Source organism: Hyaena hyaena, unplaced genomic scaffold, assembly GCF_003009895.1.
Source record: "Hyaena hyaena isolate Hyena2069 unplaced genomic scaffold, ASM300989v1 scaffold_230, whole genome shotgun sequence".
Classification (NCBI taxonomy): Eukaryota; Metazoa; Chordata; class Mammalia; order Carnivora; family Hyaenidae; genus Hyaena; species Hyaena hyaena.
In genome coordinates, this window is record NW_024080863.1 from 744,046 (window position 1) to 764,276 (window position 20,231).

The 20,231-nt window shown below is 44.6% G+C and overlaps 1 long non-coding RNA gene across 1 annotated transcript; it reads left to right on the forward strand.

Moving 5' to 3' along the window:
- The first annotated feature begins 2,990 nt into the window (after window positions 1-2,990).
- On the forward strand, window positions 2,991-12,008 carry LOC120239489. The gene is made up of 3 exons (XR_005530440.1): window positions 2,991-3,064; window positions 4,739-4,948; window positions 11,561-12,008. It is a non-coding gene; the product is annotated as an uncharacterized LOC120239489 (long non-coding RNA).
- Window positions 12,009-20,231: the final 8,223 nt, after the last annotated feature.

Below are 20,231 nucleotides of genomic sequence, written 5' to 3' on the forward strand. Positions count from 1 at the left end.
ACCCTTTTTGGACCGTTCTGACACAGTGCTCAGTGTTGCCGTCCACCTGGCTTCCCCTGTGATCAGAGGGGCATAATCCAGGCCACGGCCCGCACTTGATGTGACTTCTCCTCCTGGAAACGGCCCCTCCAGTGTTCTGGCTCATGATGCTCGGTCACCTCCAGCAAAGAGCTCCAGAGGACAGGAGGCACATGGAGGTTCGGCTGGGTGGAGCTGCAGCTGGGAGAGCCACTCAGATACGTGGAAACTGAGATGCAGACACAGTTGTGGGAGCAGAGCTCCCCCGTCACCCTGGAGGAAAAGGGTGACAGAAAGAGAGATGGCTTCCTAAGGAATTGAGGAAATCTCACCTCTGAAGACAATACATAGGTACGAATGCCTCTGTTGGCTCATTTTTGGCAGAATGGCCCTGGCATTCATGTGTGGTTTGGCATGTACGTGTGCTTCTTCCCGCCCCTGGAGTGAGGCCCTCCCCCAGGGGTCAATCCTGTGGGCAATCACCACGTGATCCTGTTCTCAGTGAACCTCTGCTTATCACTGTGGAAGGGTCAGCTGATCATTAAGCAGCGAGATCATTACCAAACCAGAGAGATCTGCCATTTGAATGGGGGCAGAGTCAAGAGGGAAATCAGTAAGACTAAAGCAATTGGCTCTGGCATCCAGAAGACTTGGGTTTGAGGTCCAGCTGTACCGCTGCCTTGGACAAGCTGTGCTTCTTGCTGGAACTCAGTTTTCTCATCTGTGATATGGGAATAACAATCTTTCTTGTCTGCTATGGTTGTGGTGTGGTTCGAGTGAGATATTTACTGTAAAAGTACTTGGTTAACTGTAAATGCTAAACACTTGGAGTAGGACATTATTGCTAGCTGTCCCTCTCAAAGTTTATTTCAAAGAGTTTTAAAGTCGGGAAGGGAATTCTCAGCTGTACCTTAGATGATAGAGCTTGAGACAGCCCCGCACCCACTGTGTCACTTTGGGAGAGCAGGTATGCCTTCCAGTCTCCAGCCAGGGTAGCCCTTCTGAACTGAACAGCTATATGGTTGGTTGAAACCTGAAACCCTCCAAACTTTCCATTGAATCAGAGCAAGGCTGCTCAAAACTGTCCCTTTCAGGAGGCAGGGAGGTGACATCTCTAAAGGTTGCATCCTGTGCTGGCCATTGGGCCACTGAGTCATTCCAAAGTTTTCCAGGGAACCCTTTTCCCACCTAGAGCCTTAGGAGTTCCTGAACATGAAAGCAAAATAATACAAAGGCTCTAGTAGCTTCTCCAGGCTGCTGTGTTGGCAGGTGGTGAGAGTGGCTGAAGGAGAACTGCGTGTGCGCGTGCGAGTGTGTGTACAGGTGAGGGAAAAAGGCAGACAAGAGAAGGGAGGAGGGGGAGGAGGCTCATTCGGTCTTCCATTCAAAAATGCTGTTTGACAGTTGACGGTATGTAGGTTCTGTGGTGGATAAGGAAGATGGGATGAGAGGGAGGGAACATGAGTGAGGTGGGAGGGGGAAGTGAGGAGAAAAAGAGCTCAAAAAGGAGGTTATCTGATAGAATATTCTGAGCCGTAGATTCCTGGGCAAGCAGGCAGGCAGGAGAGCATTCCCCCTGAGAAATGCTGTCAGGGTCTCTATGGGAAACCTCTCTTGTCAGGTCATGTTACCCTCCTGGGTTTCTTTAACCAAAGACGTATGAACAAGGCAATTACGAGGGCTCTTGCCTGAAAAGTAGCAGGAGCCCATTCTGATTCCTGACCCTTAGCAGGTGATCAGCAAACAGAAATGGAAGGCCACACTTTGCACACGGACTCTGCAGTGGGGAGGCAGATAGCACAGTCCATCTCAGTAACTTAACAGCAAAATGTCTTTCTCTGAGATGGGTGCAGGGCATGCAGGAGGCCTTGCTTCACTCATTCTCAGACCCCTATAAGGAGCCTGCTGGGATTCAGCTCTACCCAAATGACCTAATGGACAGGACATCCTGTCTATGGGCAACACAGTGAGTACTGGACCTACACCATGAATACAATCCGTTCCCTGCCCTTCAACGGCTCTCAACTCAAAGGAGAGGGCAAGTCCTACCTATTTACAGATGAAGAAACTGAGGCTATATGTGATATACATATAGTTAAAACATACATTAGTTCTTTCTTTCACTCATTTATTCAGAAAACTTTCACGGAGGCCACATGAGGCACCGGGCTGTGTCCTGGGTGCTGGAGGCTGATACAGAGAAAAGTCAGGCACGTTCTGCCCTGCAAGGGGACACCTGCATGGACCATGACAAATAAATGGAACACTTTGGAATTTATATTTTGGTTGTGCACTGGAGCCCTGTGACTTTTATCTGCATAGCTTCAGTTTCATCATATGTACATGCCATTCAGAGGGGTAATGGGAAAATGCCGTGGGGTGTGTGTGTGTGTGTGTGTGTGTGTGTGTGTGTACACAGAAAGGCTCCTGAAATTGCTGCCTCAGATCTCAGGGAGTTGTGGGGAGAAGGATGACTGGAGAATGGTGTGAGGAAAGGCAGCCCTAGCCAGTTTCAGTGATGACGTGGTACCTCCAGGAAGAAGAGGAGACAGTACAGCTGAGAGCATGGGCTGGGAATTCAACCTGCATCAAGCCGGTGGTCAAGAGCATGGACCAAGGACAGTCAATTACATCTGCCACTTACTAGCTGTGTAACCTTGAGGAAATGGCCTAATCTCTTTAAATCTCAGCTTTCTGATCTGCAGAATGAAGATAATGATGCATATCCCTCAAGGGAGTACAGACATCATTGTGGGGATTCACTGAAATACTCTAGTATCACTGGCACCTTCAAGGAACTCAGTATGCTATCGTCATTCAGCAGCAGTATCATCGTTATCAAAAGTGTCCCCCTGGGAAGGAGTAGGAAATGGTGATAATGAGTGTACATGGGGATTTTCCTGCTCAGGGCAGGCCTGAGTGGATACAACGGCCCCTCCTTATCTCTCTGGGGATTTCAAGCCCCGGTGGGAGGAAACCACATCGTGGACTGGACCTTCAAGGCCCAGGCTGCATCGGACCAGGAGCGAGTATGCTGCACCTGACAGTGAGTGGCTGGGGCCCCAGAGCCCCTGCTCTGGGCGGGGTGGGGCTCTGGGGCCTTTGAATAAGGACAGCAGTTTATTCCCATCTCCCTAAAACCCCACAAGTAGGTTCCTCAGAAAGAGATAAGTTCAACCCTCCAGTCTCCTTCCCAGAGAGCAGGTACTTCTGAGTTTTAAATAACTGTACATTTTTTTCCTACTTACACAAATGCTCATATTTGCAAAGTGTAGGAAAGTTAAATAACATTTTACGATGATCCTGAACATCACCACCCAAACCAATCACTCTTCTTTTCTGTAGTTCAGATTACTTTTAGTGCTTTATTTTTTGCCTTAAAAAAAAAATATATATATATATAGTTATAATCTGAATATGATTCTATTCTACTTAACGTTACTTTGTAAGCTCTTGTTTTTACAGACTTTACCTACAAAATTTTAAAAGTCTGCCCTTGGTTTGAAATAGATGATGTGTTTTTCTCTAATCATTTCTGCATTGTTAGATGGTTTCCAATTTTATACTTTTTAAATAACATCACATTAACATCTTTGGATGCACCCATATTCTGTAACTTGAATTATTTACTTAGATTAAATCCTCAGGGGTACCTGGGTGGCTCAGTCGCTTAAGCATCTGACTTCAGCTCAGGTCATGATCTCACGGTCCATAGGTTCAAGCCCCATGTCGGGCTCTGTGCTGATAGCTAGCTCAGACCCTGGAGCCTGTTTCAGATTCTGTGTCTCCCTCTCTCTCTGACCCTCCTCTGCTCACACTGTCTCTCTGTCTCTTAGAAATAAATAAAACATTTAAAAAATTTAAAAAAAGAAATGATCTCCTCAGAATAGAGTTTGTACAATTAAAAAGCATAAACGTTTATAAAGCTTTTAATGTTTTAGGCAACTCAAAATGTCTTCCAGTTGTTTTTTAATGTTTATTTATTTTTGAGAGAGAGAGAGAGAGAGAGAGAGAGAGCATGAGCGGGACAGGGTCAGAAAGAGAGGGAGACACAGAATTTGAAACAGGCTCCAGGCTCCCAGCTGTCAGCAGAGAGCCCAACACAGGGCTTGAACTCCCAAACGATGAGATCATGACCTGAGCTGAAGTCAGACGCTTAGCCGACTGAGCCACCCAGGTGCCCCATGTTTTCCAATTTTTTAAAACAGTATATGTAATGTTATATGTTAAAATGTTAAAACATAAAGATAAATAAAGTGAATGGAAAAACTGGGGCAGTGCCTGGGTGGGGCTCCACTTGGTTGAGTTTGTTTAGTCTTGATTTCAACTCAGGTCATGATCTCATGATTCCTGAGATCAAATCCCATGTCACTGACAGCGCGGAACCTGCTTGAGATTCTCTTTCTCCCTCTCTCTGCCCCTCCTCAACTCGCACATGCTCTCTAAATAAATACACTTAAGAAAATAAAATGAATGGAAAAATGATTAATAATCCTACTGCCCCAAAATAACCACTTTTGACACTTTCATATGCTTTCTTCCACATTGCTCAGGGATCATTTTTTATGTAAAATCGTTATTTTCACTTATTTCTCCACATCATTAAGATTCTGTCTACAACATAATTACTGTACAATGGCCCTTTGTGTGTGTATATCATAATTTATATCATCTTGGTGGTTAACAAGATTTTCCCCTAATGACTACCTGTTATAAATAGCACTAAAGCAGATGACAAAAGACCGCTGCATTCATGAGGAGGACCCTGTCTGGAGTCACAGAAGTATAACCTCAAGCACTCATGTACATCAAGAGATTCACTCCTCTAGCACCTTGCAACTGGATTCAAAACCATTTCTATACTGGTTTTACGAATGGAACATACTGCGCTATAGAGCATTGGAGTGACCCGTGCAAGTTCATAGATCTAGTAAGTTTCAGAGATGAGTTGATCCTAATGTGTTGGGTCCAATGCCCTTCTCATACATGATTCAATTTGGTAATTTTTATTCTGAAACATTTTTGTTTTTTGAGCAATTTGAGAGCAAAGTGTGCATAAGATGACAAGGTGCTAAAGGGAAGCCTAAAGAGGATTGACTTTTATTCATACCAACCTGGGGGAATTTCTCTATTGGTGTATCACAGATCTCTACCCTTGACTTTATCCTGTCCTGCATTTTAATGAAGATGGATAAAGCAGGCTTATCCCAATTTCAAGTAACATGTCACTAAGGTGCTGAGTGACAAGAGCAAGATCCAAACTCAGTGGACCTAAAGGAAGGACCCAAACTCTTCCTGTTAGGAAGAAGTATAAATATTTATTTTCTATTCAAAAAGGGGGGAGGCACGGGGGGTGGAGAAAAGGGAACTATATACAGCAAGGAGGAAAACTGACCTTATAGTATGTCTATTAAAAATGTTAAAAAATGGGGCTCCTGGGTGGCTCAGTTGGTTAAGCGTCCAACTTCAGCTCAGGTCATGATCTTGAGGTTCATGAGTTCGAGCCCTGAGTTGGGCTCTGTGCTGACAGCTCAGAGCCCAGAGTTGGCTTCAGATTCTGTGTCTCCCTCTCTCTCTGCCCCTCCCCTGCCCATGCTCTCTCTTTCTTTCTCTCAAAAATGAATAAATATTAAAAAAAATTTTAATGTTTGAAAATGCATTTAACTCTCTCTGCTTAGTGCTGGCCAACAATGTAATGTAGGAGCCACCAAGTTGCACAATCCACAGGACCCCATTTACATGTACGTCAGTGAGACGGCCTTGGATACGGTTGCCAAAAAGCTGCAGTAAATTTAGGCTGTATAATAGAACTGCAGGGTCATTAAAGAAATTTTCATGATACTTATTAAAGACTATGTGGTTAGACTTCATTCAGTAGGGACTTCTCCAATGGGGTTTTGTAGTAGGGGAAAGAGCTTGGGCTTCACTCCAAATACAATGAGGACACATGAAGATTTATAGCCAAGGAGCAGAGGTAGTGGATGGAAAGTTACTAAGATGAAACATGAGGGGTAGAGGGGATTCTGGCTAAACAAACTTCACAGGATTATTGCTGAAGGCAAGCCAGAGTCGTGAGTTGGGGTGGGGGTGGGGGTGGAGATAAGGAATTTGCCCAGAAATCAAGGGTGGAGAGTTTTTGCTCAACGGATCCAGCAGAATTCTTGCTTAAAAAACTAAGCAAAAATGAACACAGAAGCCCGAGTCAGGGCCTTATTGAGAAGAGAGTTCAGGGGTGTTGCTAAAAGGTCTGAGAAACATGTCATGTTTATCTTTCAGAAGACATTGATTGAATACCTACTGTGTGCCAGCTGAACAGTACAGACAAAACTAAATTCCTGTCGCAAAGAACTTTACATTCTGGTATCAATATAAGGAGAGACTAAAAATAAGCTAGTATATGAAAACAATAAGCAAGATAATTACAGTATGATAAATACTATGAAAGAAATAAAGGAGGGAACATGGTAGAGAGTTGGATAGCATCTCTAGAGCAATTAGTGATAGAGAGGGAAATGAAGTTTGGGGTGTCAGAGAAATAGAGACAACTCAGAAAATGAAGGAGAGGCTGATTATGTTGAGTGCCGCTGGGAGCACACAAAGGCAGAACAGAGAAGTACCCACAGAATTTGGCAACATGGAAGTCATCTGTGGCCATAACCAAGAGCAGCTTTGGCTGGGATATCGAGGATGGAAGCACAGTTGGGGTGGGTTGAAGAAAGAATGGGAAGTGAGAAAGTAGAAGCAATCTTTTCTAGAAGCTTTGCCTTGGGTGGGGAGCAAAGAATGGGATGTGGCTAGTGGATATAGAGTCAGGGAAGCAGGTACTTTAAAAGATGGATGATATTAGGACACAGTCTTCATAGAGAAAGCGAAAGTGATGGTCAGGAGAGAGGGAGGAGAGACACACACAATCTTTGAAATGACAAAAGTAGAGATGGGTCCAGAGTGTAAGTGGAGGGCTCAGCCTTTGATAGAGGGAGGGAGACAGACTGCTTACTACAGAGAACTATTGTAACTGGAAAGAAAATGGAAAATATGAGGTCAGCTGCCAGAAGGTTTGTAAGGTTGGTGGTAGGAAGATGTTAACCACTTCCATGTTCTGAATGAAAAATGAGCCTCAAGTTGAGTGGAGCAGAATGCAGGTTTGAGAAATAGGGAAAGTTATGAAATGAGTGCCTTAGGAAGTGAGAGTCCGTACTGATGGGAAACTTAGCAGGAGTGCTGGGTGGAGTGGAGCATCTGTTTGAGGTTCATGCAAGCCTCAGATATTGACTCTGGCTAAGTTGAGCAACAAATCTATTGGAAGAATGGAAAGAGTTCCCATGCTCATAGGCAAAGCTGAAGGACCAGAGTACCAGGGACTCAAAAGCAGAAACTCATGGACAGCAGCTGTTGGGATGACTGGGTTCCATCCCTCCACATTCAGATTCCAAGGAGAGAGCAATGTCCAGACTGAGGCAAAGAACAATGATTTTATTGTAAGTCTCACCAAGTCTGTGCTCGGTGGGAAGGGCAATACTTCATCCAGCGAAATTGTGGTCTTATTACCTAACGAAGAGAGAAAGGATTCTGTACAGACAAAATCAGAGGACCACTATGCAGTCATGAATTAAAAATAATGAGTTAGGGGCACCGGGGTGGTTCAGTCCATTAAATGTCTGACTCTTTATATATATATATATATATATATATATTTGTTTTATTTACTTCTGAGAGAGAGAGAGAGAGGGAGGGAGGGAGGGAGGGAGGGAGACAGCATGAACAGGGGAGGGTCAGAGAGAGAGGGAGATACAGAATCTGAAACAGGTTTCAGGCTCTGAGCTAGCTGTCAGCACAGAGCCCGATGCGGAGCTTGAACCCATGAACTGTGAGATCATGACCTGAGCCGAAGTCGGACACTTAACCGACTGAGCCACCCAGGCACCCCATATATCTGACTCTTGATTTTGGCTCAGGTCATGATTTCACAGTTGGTGAGTTGGACCCCCAAATCAGTCTGTATGCAGACAGTGTGGGGTCTTCTTGGGATTCTCTCTCTCTCCTTCTCTTTCTCTGCCCCTCCCTTGCTCTTGCCCTCACTCTCTCTCCCTCTCAAAAAATAAATAAACTTAAAAAGAAAAACACATAACTAGTTGGTAGGATTGTGTGTTTTCTCCAGCAATACTTTTCTCCAGGGCAAGCTCAAAGAAAGTGTGTCATTGGGATTGAACTAAGTAAGATTTTTGGAATAAGGAGCTTATTATAGTAATTAGAACTTACACAGTCATAGGAGGAGTTGGGGAAGTAAAAGTCCAAATTTGGAGCTGAAGAATCAGAGAAAGGCCACAATCCAGCCTGGGTACTGGGGAATGAGTGGGCATGTGTAGGAATTCTGGAAACTAGCCATATCCAGCTGCTGCACTAGGGCAGCTGGTGTGGAAGTCCAGAGATGGTTGTTGGCTCTCCACTGTTACTGTGTCTGTGAGTTCACACCCAAGTGCCTGGGCTGAGCCTGGTATCACTGTTGGCCAGCAATGCCAGAAAGTGGGAAGAGAGACCCAGAAAGGGAAAAATAAGTACTGAAAGCAAGCCTTCAGCGTGTAATGGCTGCTATTTCAATCTGCCTCTCAAATCTTGTACAACCTCACTTTTGACTAACTCTAACCCTGAACCATTCAGCAAAAGGGATTCTGAGAAGCAGATCCCAGTGTAAATAAGTCATCAATTAAAAAAACACAACATGGTGGGGCGCCTGGGTGGCTCAGTCAGTTGAGCATCTGACTCTTGATTTTGGCTCAGGTCATGATCTCACAGTTCGTGGATTCAAGCCCCACATGCTCACATGCTCTCTGTCTCTCAAAAATGAATAAATAAGCTTTAAAAAATACAACATGGTGAGTGTAACAGAAGGAAAGACAGACAAGGATTTAGGGTTTTTCAGGGGAGTGATTGTAATGATGGACTGCAGGCTGCAAAATATGGGGTTCACGTAAATTGGCAGTCTGAAGGTCAAAGGGTATGCTAGTTAGGTGAGCTGTAAGGATAAAAGATGATAGGAAGTGGGATATGAATTTGAGATTTTGGATGTGTTGTAGTTACTGGTGATAGGGAGGTCTGGGGTGGCCAAGATGATGAAGACCCGTGTGTTGGAAGAATCAGTCAAGTGTCTGTTGAAGTGGCTGAGAATGGAAGCTGGAGGAGCCAGAGGGGAAAAAGTCAGCGAGACAAGTCAGCTGAAGTCATCAGTGAACAGTAAGGACAGGTGGACAGGAGGTGAAGAGAAGCTGGAGACTTTGAAGTAGAAGGAAGAGAAGTGGTTTTTAAATGGTGATTGAGACCAAGAAGGGCTCCTACACACTTCCTGGCCTTGAGGCATACAAAGGTTAGGGAGGGAAAATTGATCTGTCTTCTGAGAGAGCTGCAAGGGAAGCAGTGTCCTGAAGGGAGTGCCAGATTTCACTTAATGAAAGAAAGTGGGAAGTGCGTTCAGGGAAGAGGTGAAGGGAAAGGGTGAGGGAAGAGGTGAAAATATACAGGGGAACATGGCAGGCTTTCAACATATCTTCCAAGAGGTGCAATGCAATGTCCCCCAGGAGGGGAGGGGTGGGAGGGTGGGTCAGATTAGTAATTATATTAGGACTTCTCAGTTTGAAATATCAGAGATCCAACTCAAACTTAATTAAGCAAAAGGAAAGAGAATCTATTTTGCTCACATACCTGAAGTCCAGTGGGACTGCTGGCTTTAGTCTCAGAGGCATCAGGGACCCAAACATGTCCTCAGGTGCTCTCCTCTGCATTGGCTCCATTTTCAGGCAGCTTCTCCCCACAGAGCAGTGGATGGCTGCCCAATAGGCAGACAGGGTCCTCAGCCACTGCCTCTTCACTGATCACACCAGTGAAATCCCGACTCTAACCATCCACTGTAGCCAGTGTGGAGGCATCTCTGATTGGCCAGACCTGGGTCCACTGCCCACGTACGGTGGACAGAACTCACCATATGTTGGCAAGTAAGGGAACAGTTCCTCAAAGGAAAATTGCAATGCTGTCATTGAGGGAAGGAGGGGAGGGCACTGGACAGACAAAATATGGGATGTCCATATCAGGTACATAAAGAGCAGGGTGGGGATGAGAGTCAGGGTGATATTGAATCAGTGCAGAGGCTGGGATTTGGACTTCTGGTGGTCACTGAGGAAAACGGATATGAGGCAAGATGAAGTTGGCACTGATAACTTCTTAGGGGAAGAAGGCAATCTTTTCTATTAGTCCCAGAGCACCAGATTGGGGGCTTGGGCATAGCGCCATCTAGCCGTGTGTCGTGGCACAGCCAGGAAGCCAGAGCACAAGATGGCCTCTGGAGGATGGCTTGTTCACTGGCTCAGCTCCAGATAGTTTGTAGTGGAGGGGGAGGCAAGGAGTCCTTTGAAAATGTCTGAAGGTAGTGGAGAAATTTGGGGAGAGAAAGTTGAGAAAGATGTGATTGACAGCAGTTCTTGTCAATTTGAAGAACTGACCTGTGAAAGAGGGAGGAAACTTAAGTGGCCACAGAGTAGAACCAGAACCAATGCATAGAAGTGAGGGGAAAGTTTTGATCTAATAAGTACAATTAGAGCTGTCTAATAAAGAAGGGGGCTTTCTTCTGAGGTGGTGAATTCTTGTCCCTAAATGTGTTTAAGCAGTGATTTGAATGCCTCTAGTCAGAGATATTATATAAAGGCTCCTGTTGTTGGCATGAGATCAATCCAGAACACTTTTGGGGCACCTGGGTGGCTCAGTCGGTTAGGTGTCTGACTCTTGATTTCAGCTCAGGTCATGATCTCATGGTTCGCAAGATTGAACCCTGTGTTTCTGACAGCAAGGAGCCTTCTTGGGATCCTATCTCTCTGCCCCTCCCCCGTGCTTGCTCTCTCGCTTTCTTTCTCTCTTTCTCTCAAAATAAACATTTTTTAAAAATCAGAGCACTTAAAAATTGATTTTTAATGTTTATTTATTTTTGAGAGAGAGAGACAGAGAGACAGAGTGCTAGCAGGGGAGGGGCAGAGAGAGAAGGAGACACAGAATCTGGAACAGGCTCCAGGCTCTGAGCTGTCAGCATAGAGCCCAACGCAGGGCTCGAACTCCCAAACCCCAAGATCATGACCTGAGCTGAAGTTGGACACTTAACCAACTGAGCCACCCAGGTGCCCCCAGAGTGCTTTTAAAGTAATTTTGCAGGGGCACCTGGATAGCTCGCTTGGTTGAGCGACTGATTCTTGATTTCGGCTCAGGCCATGATCTCGCCATCCCTAGGTTCAAGCCCCACTTTGGGCTCCACGCTGACAGTTTAGAGCCTGCTTAGAATTCTCTCTCTCTCTCTCTCTCTCTCTGCCCCTCTCCTGCTTGTGAGCTCTCTCTTTCTCTCTCACAATAAATACATCTTTAAAAAATAGCTTCCAGATTTAAATTTTGTGACTTTATTCACACTCAGAAAGAGGAAGAAATCAATAGCCAAATGGTGAGGTGACTAAATGTTGTTTTCAATGTCCTCTCACTTCCTTTTTTTTAAATTCCTTTTTTCTGTCTCCAGGCATCTCCATCCCATCCCTAGAAGCTTGATGCCCTCATGATACCTACTGGATTCTCACCCAGGGCTGCCTTGTCCCTGCTGCAAAATTAGTCCTCTCGTTTCTTATCAAGATGGCCAACCTCCTATCAATAATGCAGATATAAACAAACACTGTCAATGTCAGAAATTGAAAAGCTGAGCCCTGTTAGAGGAACTAGAAACTTCATTACAGTCTGTGCCATGCATTTTTAATCTTTTTTTTTTATTTATTGCCTACTGTGCTCACTCTTAAATGTGTTTTGTTTAATCTTTTCTAATCAGTCTGTTAGAAACTTTAGGCAGGAGACATATGATACAGTCTTCTGAATCCTCCACAAAACTTGGTATTTCAGTCATAGGAGACTAGTCTGTTAAAATTAAGTTGAGGGGCACCTGGGTGGCTCAGTCAGTTAAGAGTCCAACTTCGGATCGGGTCATGATCTCATGGCTCATGAGTTTGAGCCCCGTGTCAGGCTCTGTGCTGACAGCTCAGAGCCTGAAGCCTGCTTCAGATTCTATGTCTCCCTCTCTCTCTGTCCTTCCCCACTCACTGTCTGTCTGTCTCTCTAAAAAATAAGTAAACATTAAAATCTTTTTAAATTAGTTTGAGTAAGCTCTATTCGTAAGCTAGTTTGTTCATTTGCTCAAAATCCAGGTAGAGAACCACCCACGTGCCAGGCACCATGGTAACTGAGAGGATGTGCAGGTGAGTGGGTCAGAGGTCCTGCTCCGTCTGGGGAAGAAGTCGGACAGAAAAGCACCTACCAAGCTTTAGGCACGGGACTGGGCACATTGCATCATTGTTGTGTCTTCCTCTTTGACAACGCCATCAGGCAGGGATGGTTAGTTTTTGGAAAAAAATTGAGGCCCAGAAAGGATTGTCCAGAAAATGAGACCCAAAGCTCAAACCCAACTCAGTCTGGCCCTGTGTTGCCCATAAACAAGTAAGCAAAATACAATTACAAAACAAATCTGTTTTCATATTTTCTTTCAGGAGTCCCAGGAACAAAAGTATCTTTATGTATATATACATATATATACACACACATACATATGCATATATCTGATGTACGTATATATGTATGTATGTATGTTTATAATGATCAAATCCAGAGAATGAAGCAAAAGTTGCCTAGTTTAGTCCTAATTTAGTTTTGGTGGATACCAAAATGGAATTCGGCAAAACCAGGTACAGGAGTGGCAGTGTCTTCTCAAGCAGAACTCAAGGCGTGACCCCCTCCAGCCCTGTGAGAGGCTCAGCTGCACAGAGGCGCCCCTGACAAGTTCCTGGCCGCCCTGCTGTGCTGCAGGAGGGAGCCGCGACTCGGGTGCCATCTAGTGGGAAGTCTGAAGCCTCGTTGCAAGGCTGGAGAAAAGTTCTGGATCCAACATGCTTTCATGAAAGGCAAGGAACTAAGACTCAGTCCGTTGTGAATGGTGAGTCCTGAATCCCAGGCCCAGAGCCCATCATAGCGTCCCCAAAGAAATTAATCTTATAAATGAATCAATGCCCATGTTATCCTCAGATTCATATCCCTGAACTCACTGGCCTCTGTCAGCCCACATCTCCCCCTTCCAGGCTTTCCAGAAAGAAATATGAATGCCCTTCTATACCTTCCTTTGTACTCACCGTAAAATTAGTCACAACTGAAAAAAACAGGACTCAGTTAATCTACTCTGGAGGCTCCAAACACACACGTGCGCCCACATGCACGCATACACACACACACACACACACACACACACACAGAGCCAGGGTCAGTCATCAGAGAGCCTCTCCAAGAGAGACTAAACACCAGATCCAGGTGGGAAGGAAAGCAGCAGCACGAGAAGGCCAAGGGACAAGGAGCACCAAGGCAGAAACTTCTGTTCTGGCCAAAGGAACCCCCATAAAGAAAACCGAGCAAACAGGAGGCCCTCAGCTCTCTCTTGAGGTACCAGGCCACCTTCAGGGCCTCCATCCTGCCTGCCTGTCCCCTCTCTTTGCCTGATATGCCACATTTCAGCTCTGGCCCCACTTCCACAGGGCAGGCAGTTGTGCAGAGCCTGGACCTGGACAGGAAGGAAGCTGGCAGCTTCCATGGTCCAGACATGTGGACTTGGCCTTAGATAAGACGTGCTGATCTACATGACATGTTGGAGGACTTTCCCTGAGTATAACTGGGTGACGAAGAGTTCTCCACTCTCATACTGACTTTTGCACCTGATTCACCCAAGTTATTCACTGTATAAACAATATGTATAAACAAATGAATCAATGTTGTGTGTTTTTGTGAATGCATATATTTTCATTAAAAAGCATATTTCCATTTTAGGTCTTCTGGTAGGCAAAATAATCCATTCCTCCAAAAGTGTTCGCATCTTAATCCCCAGAGCCAATGAATACATTATGTTGCATGGCCAAAGAGACTTTTGCATACATGATTAAGGTTAAGGACCTTGAGATGGGGAGATTATCTTGGATTATCTAGGTGGGCCCAATCTAATCACATTAGTCCTTTAAAAGCAGAAAACCTTTCCAGGATATGGTCAGAGAGAGAAAGAGAGAGAGAGGAGAGAGAGAACTTGAGATGAGTCTCAGAGATTTGATATTGCAGGCTTTGAACGCAGAGAAAGAGGGCCATGTATGAACCAAAGATTGTGGGCAGCCTCTAGACCCTGGAACAGACAAGGACACAATTCCTGCCCTGAGTCTCTGAAAAGGAATGCAGCCCTGTGGACGCCTTGCTTTTAGCCCAGCAAGAGCGTGTCAGACTTCTGCAGACCTGTCAGATAATTTGCATTGTTGTTGGCTGCCACATTATGGTAACTTGTCAGAGGGGCCATACAAGCTGACACAGGTCTCCTTAGGATTTGAGATCTCAGAGTCTCATTCAGCGTCAAAGCCCGGACTGCCTAAAGGTACACTAGTCTCAAAGACTTTGCTCCGATAGGAGCCACGGTTTCTGGATTTTATTTTAGGACCTGAGGGAAAGGCGTCATTTCTGTTAATAATCTATTTTGTTATTCAGAAACCAAAGGATTGACTTAGCCCCATGTAGAAAGCTTCCAAGAAATGTCTTTAGACTCTTCAAAGAGTTCTGAGTTAGGGGCTCTTGGGATGGCATCTATGTCCCTCATCATTGACTTGGACACACTCGAGAAATAGATATGTGAATATGTATTGGAGAGCAGGCATAAAGGGATGGTCCCCGCCGGGAAGTATTGGCTCCTTAAGAAATCTTTCCTGAATCATAAAGCTCTCTGAACCTCCTTTACACAGTAATTCCATCCTGGGGAATTTTTAAAATTTGAAACAAATTCCAAAGAAGCTAAATAAAATGTGCATAAAATGTATTATGATAAGATTATCTATAACAGTAAAAGCAACAACAACAAAGCAAACAAGTCAAAATCCCAAAATAAGGAAATCTTTAATAAATTGCTATTCTGTGCTATTGTGGAACCATTAAAGAGTGCAATTAGTCATGCTATGGAAACAGGGGAATGTTCTCATGACCTTAAATGGAAGCAGAATAGTATAAAATAGTAGTCATCTAATAATTACGTATTGACCACATGCTATATATCAGGGATTCCACCAAGAACTGAACAATTAAGTGGAGGCTAAGGAGATAATATTTGTGGCCCTTATCAACTGAGATATGCCATGATTGCAAAGATGTGACATGATCAATACATGGGAAAGGAAATGCGCCAGAAAATGAAGCAAGTGTTATGTTAGGGCATGACAAATATTCTACTTAACCTTCTCAAATTATCTTTCAGTTATAATCATTATATTAAAGGACAGGACAGGAGGAAACATAAACTTCTGGACCTATATCCCAATGCAAAGAAGGAGTGACAATGGGCACCTTGCTGAGGAAGTTGAGTCTGGAAACACCTTTAAAAATACAAGAAACAAGAAGCTGGCAGGTCAGGAGACCATGTTTCTTTCTATCGGGGACGCAACACACAGGGAGGCTGCATTTGAGCCTGTCCTGTGTACTTGGGAAACTTACGCCACACCAGGCACGGCCCTGAGGGACAGAAGCACCTATCTCTACCTGTCTTCCCGGCAGTGAGAGGTTAGCTATGAAAGCAGATGTCTACCTAGCAAGCACATACACTGGGCCTACCTCAGTTTCCCAGGGCAAACAAGGAAAGTCAGGGCTTTTTCATTTTTCATTTCTTTTTTAAAAAATGTTTTTAATGTTTATTTTTGAGAGGGAAACAGGGTGTGAGTGGGGGAGGGACAGAAAGAAAGGAAGAGACAGCAGGCTTCAGGATCCAAACTCTTGGCATGGAGCCCCACGCAGGGCTCGAACCCATGAACTACAAGATCATGACCTGAGCCGAAGTAAGATGCCTAACCAACTGAGCCACCCAGGTGCCTCAAGGTTTGTTAATTTCCAAACTGCCTTCTAGGGGCGCCTGGGTGGCCCAGTCAGTGAAGTGTCCGACTCCTGATTTGGGTTAAAGCCATGATCTCACGGTTCATGAGATCAAGCCCCTCATCAGGCTCTTTACTGATGGCTCAGAGCCTGCTTGGGATTCTCTCTCCCTTTCCCTCTGTCCCTCCCCCCGCTCTCACTCTCTTTGTCCACCCCACCCCCCAATAAATAAATACAAATAAATAAACAAAATGTCTTTTAAGGCTGCGTCTGTGGGAGCTCTGCCAGGCTCTAGGGCAAGTGAGATGGGACCCTAAGTAGGCACAGCCCTGACCATTAGCTTATAATCCGAAGACACTGTTGACAGTGCAGATAAGAAGATCATTTAGGTGACCAAACAACTACAGAGCTCATGACAAAAGTGAAAGAACATTGTCAGCAATGAACATTAATTGCAAAACCTGGATGTGTAGGGTAGGGTGTGGTTAGGAAAGGCATTTATAGAGACCTCATCTTCTGATTTACCTTCTCCTGCCAAGCCCCAAGTTGCTTTTAAGTAAAATTCACGGCAGATTTTTATCAACTCATCCTACACGCCAGGCACTGTGCTTGGCACTTCCCTCGGATTGTTTCATGAATTCCTCATAGCAACCCAAATAGGTGGTAATATGATCTCCATGTTACCTTTGAGAAAATAGGGGCTTAAACAAGTAACTTGCCCACGGTTGCATAACTAATAAATGGTCCGGGGCTTGGACCCATGCTTCACCACGGTAACTGGGGCTCTGTGTCTGTTTAATTCGACGTGTTCTTCCAAATCTAGTAAATAAGACAGCCTCCTCTGCCCTCCCCAGTGTCCTACCTCCAACCAGTCACCCAACCTCCTGTGCTTCGTGTCTCTCTGGGCTGCAATTGCTGCCCAGCTGAACTCCCTGACTCCCGTTTCCTCCTGTCAGGCTCTTGTTTCAGACACTCTTATGTTCTAGTCCTTCTCTGCTTCATGTTAGCCTGTCCAGCCATCTGCTGGTCCTTTATACTGTACCTTGGGGTATAGCATGCAAACTTGAACCTGCATCAAAATCACCTGAAGAGAGCTTATTATACAACAGCCATTCATGGGCCACATCCTCAGAGTTTCTGAGGCAGTAGGTATAGGGTGGGGCAGTGAATCTGCATTTCTACCAGGATTACAGAGGCTAATGCCCTCACTTCCGCTGTCTCACTTTGAGACCCCCTATTCTGGGAAGCCCACATTCTGTCCTTTGTTGCTGATCTCCTTAAACAAAGGTTTCCCAGTGGCCTCTATAAGGAACCCTGGCTTTCCTTGGAAGGCACTTCACCCAGGGTATTTTTCTCCAGATCTGTAACCACAAGATGAGGAGGCAGGGTTCCCATTGGCACTTCCGACACCCTCATCTCACAATTTCTTGATTTCTTCCAACTCTGGGAATCACTTGCACGCCAGCTGCTCGTGGCAAGCATGGCTCTGTCATAAACAGGAAAAGATTTCCAGCCACCCATCTAGGTAACCCCACTAGCCTTTTTGCTCCTTCTTGACTCCTTCGTTCTAAGAGACACAGAACTAGGATTAGGTCTATCGTGTATTCAAGCCTCCTGGGGGCACCTTGGTGGCTCAGTCGGTTAAGTATCCAACTTCGGCTCAGATCATGATCACACGGTTTGTGGGCTCGAGCCCTGCATCAGGTTCTGTGCTGACAGCTCAGAGCCTGGAGCCTGTTTCAGATTCTGTGTCTCCCTTTCTCTCTGCCCCTCCCCAACTCGTGCTCTGTCTCTTTCTGTCTCAAAAATAAGTAAAACAAAAAAAATTTTATAAAAAAGTCTCCTGACTTCAGATCGAGCATCACCACTGCACAGTTGATTTTGTAATCATCTCTGGTTGATTCACTTATTACAGCCCTGCTGGCTCCTATTTTAACCTCTGCCAGTCCCCTCCAGCCCCTCCCTGCTCCATACCTTCCTCTCTGGGTTTATGACCCTGCCATCAAAACAGCTGACAAAATGGAGATCGGCTATGAGTGTCTTTCTTAATTGCTTCAAAGTAGCTCTGCCTCTCATTCATCTTCCCTCCTCCCCTCTGTTTCAAAAGGAGTCTTCAAAACCATAGGGAGATACCACCTCACACATATCTTGATACCACATCAAGATGGCTACTATCAAAATTAAAAAAAAAAAAGAAACAGAAAATAACAAGTGTCGGTGAGGATGTGGAGCAAACGGGATGCTTGTGCACCTCTGGTGGGAATGCAAATTGGTGCAGCCCTTATGGAAAACAGTATGGTGGATCCTCAAAAAATTAAAAATAGAATTACTGTATGATCTGGCAATCCAGCTTCTGAGTATATATGCAAAAAAAAAAAAAAAAAGAAACTAGTCTCAAGGTGATATCTGTACACTCATGTTCATTGAAGCATTTTTCACAACAGCTAACATGCGGAAGCAACTCAAGTATCCCATCAATGGATGAATGGATAAACTAAATGCCTATATATACACAAGGGATATTATTCAGCCTTAAGAAGGGCAGGAAATTTTGACACATGCCACAACATGGATGAACTTTGAGGACATTTTGCTAAGTGAAATAAACCAATCACAAAAGAAAAATATGGTACGACTCCAATTCTATGAAACATCTAACGCCGTTGAATTCACAGAAACAGGAAGTAGAATGGTTGTTTCCAGGGCTGATGGGAAGTGGGCTTAGGGAGTTGTTTTTTAAGGGGTGTAGAGTTTCCGTCTTGCAAAACAAAAATGTTATGCAGATTGGTTACACAACAACACAAAGATATTTAACCCTTCTGAACTGTACACTGAAAAGTGGTATAGATGGCAACTTTTATGTTGTACATATTTTATCACAGTAATTTTGAAAAAAGAAGTCTTTCCTCTTCTTCAGTAATTATTCCCTTTGTGTCCTCACCCCTATCTCATGCCACTTTTTCCAGGAGGCTATTCCTTCTGTTTCCTCCCTTCTAGAATGGACACAAACATTTGTAGGACTGGCAGTAAAAGTACATGCATATATTCAGAGATGCGGAAGATCACGCACTAGTAAATAGAATGCTTTATCATCCAAACTTGAAAAATATATCTATGTGGCAAAAAAATGAGAAAGTACATAAAGATGTGCTTTCTATTACACCCAAAGTAAACTAACAAGACCCTGGCTCTGTCCTCAGGCCACGCTCTCGCCATCCTACCAGCTATTTCTGTGCGGAAGGGCAGCCCAGGCCAGCACACACTCGGGCCACAGCAAAGGTTCCACGGCTCAACACCAGCCTGCACCCCCTGGCAGTTTCGCTGCTTCCAGCAAGCTATGGGTTCCTACAGTGGTCACAGAGCTGCACAGGTTTATGGAATCACACCCACGGGCCCGGCACTTAGACAAGCTCTGAGTTTAAGGTTCTGCCATCACTGTCTTAAAATTCTTCATAATTTTTTAACAAAGAGCCTGGCATTTTCAGTTAGCAGTGAGTCTGCATATTACATAGCCAGTCCTACGTAGCCACACTCCTGGGCGAACTCCAAACCTCAGCCTTGGGATGGGGGCACAAGGGGGTGTTGGGAGGGGGGGACATTTCCCAAGTCCTCAGTTCCTTTCTGTCCACTCCTTCCATCAAGCCTAGAGGTAGTAGATGTTTTTGGCTGCACTTTCTTCTTCTAGACCATTTTATGAAATCTTTCTCTCTCTCTTTTTTAATTTTTTTTAGTAGTTAAGCATATTCTACTAGATAACAATTCTTTATATCAAAATTTTCCTGTTGAAATAACATATATAGTTTCTGGTACACCTGGTTGGTTGCAGTTGGTTAAGCATGTGACTCTAGATTTCAGTTCAGGTCATGATCTCACAGTTCATGGGATCAAGCCCCACATCAGGCTCTGTGTTGATAGTGAGGAGCCTGCTTGAGATTCTCAATCTCTTCTTCTGCCCCTCCCCCACTCATGTGTGTGTGCAGGCTCTGTTTCTCTCTCTCAAAATTAATAAATAAACATTTTTTTAAAAAAAGCACATATGGTTTCTGTCTTCTGACTGAAATGGGGAGACAAACAGTAAACTAACAAAAGATGAAAATATATGGTATTTCAGGCAGTGATAGGAGCTACAGACAAAGAGGAAAGCAGAGATGCATAGAGTGTGTTGCCAAAGGGCTACAGCATGCAAATCACATGGAGGGCAGAGAAAGCATCACAGAGAAAGATGCTGTACTGAGAATACACAAATGACGTTTCATCCCCAGTTCCTACTGAAATGA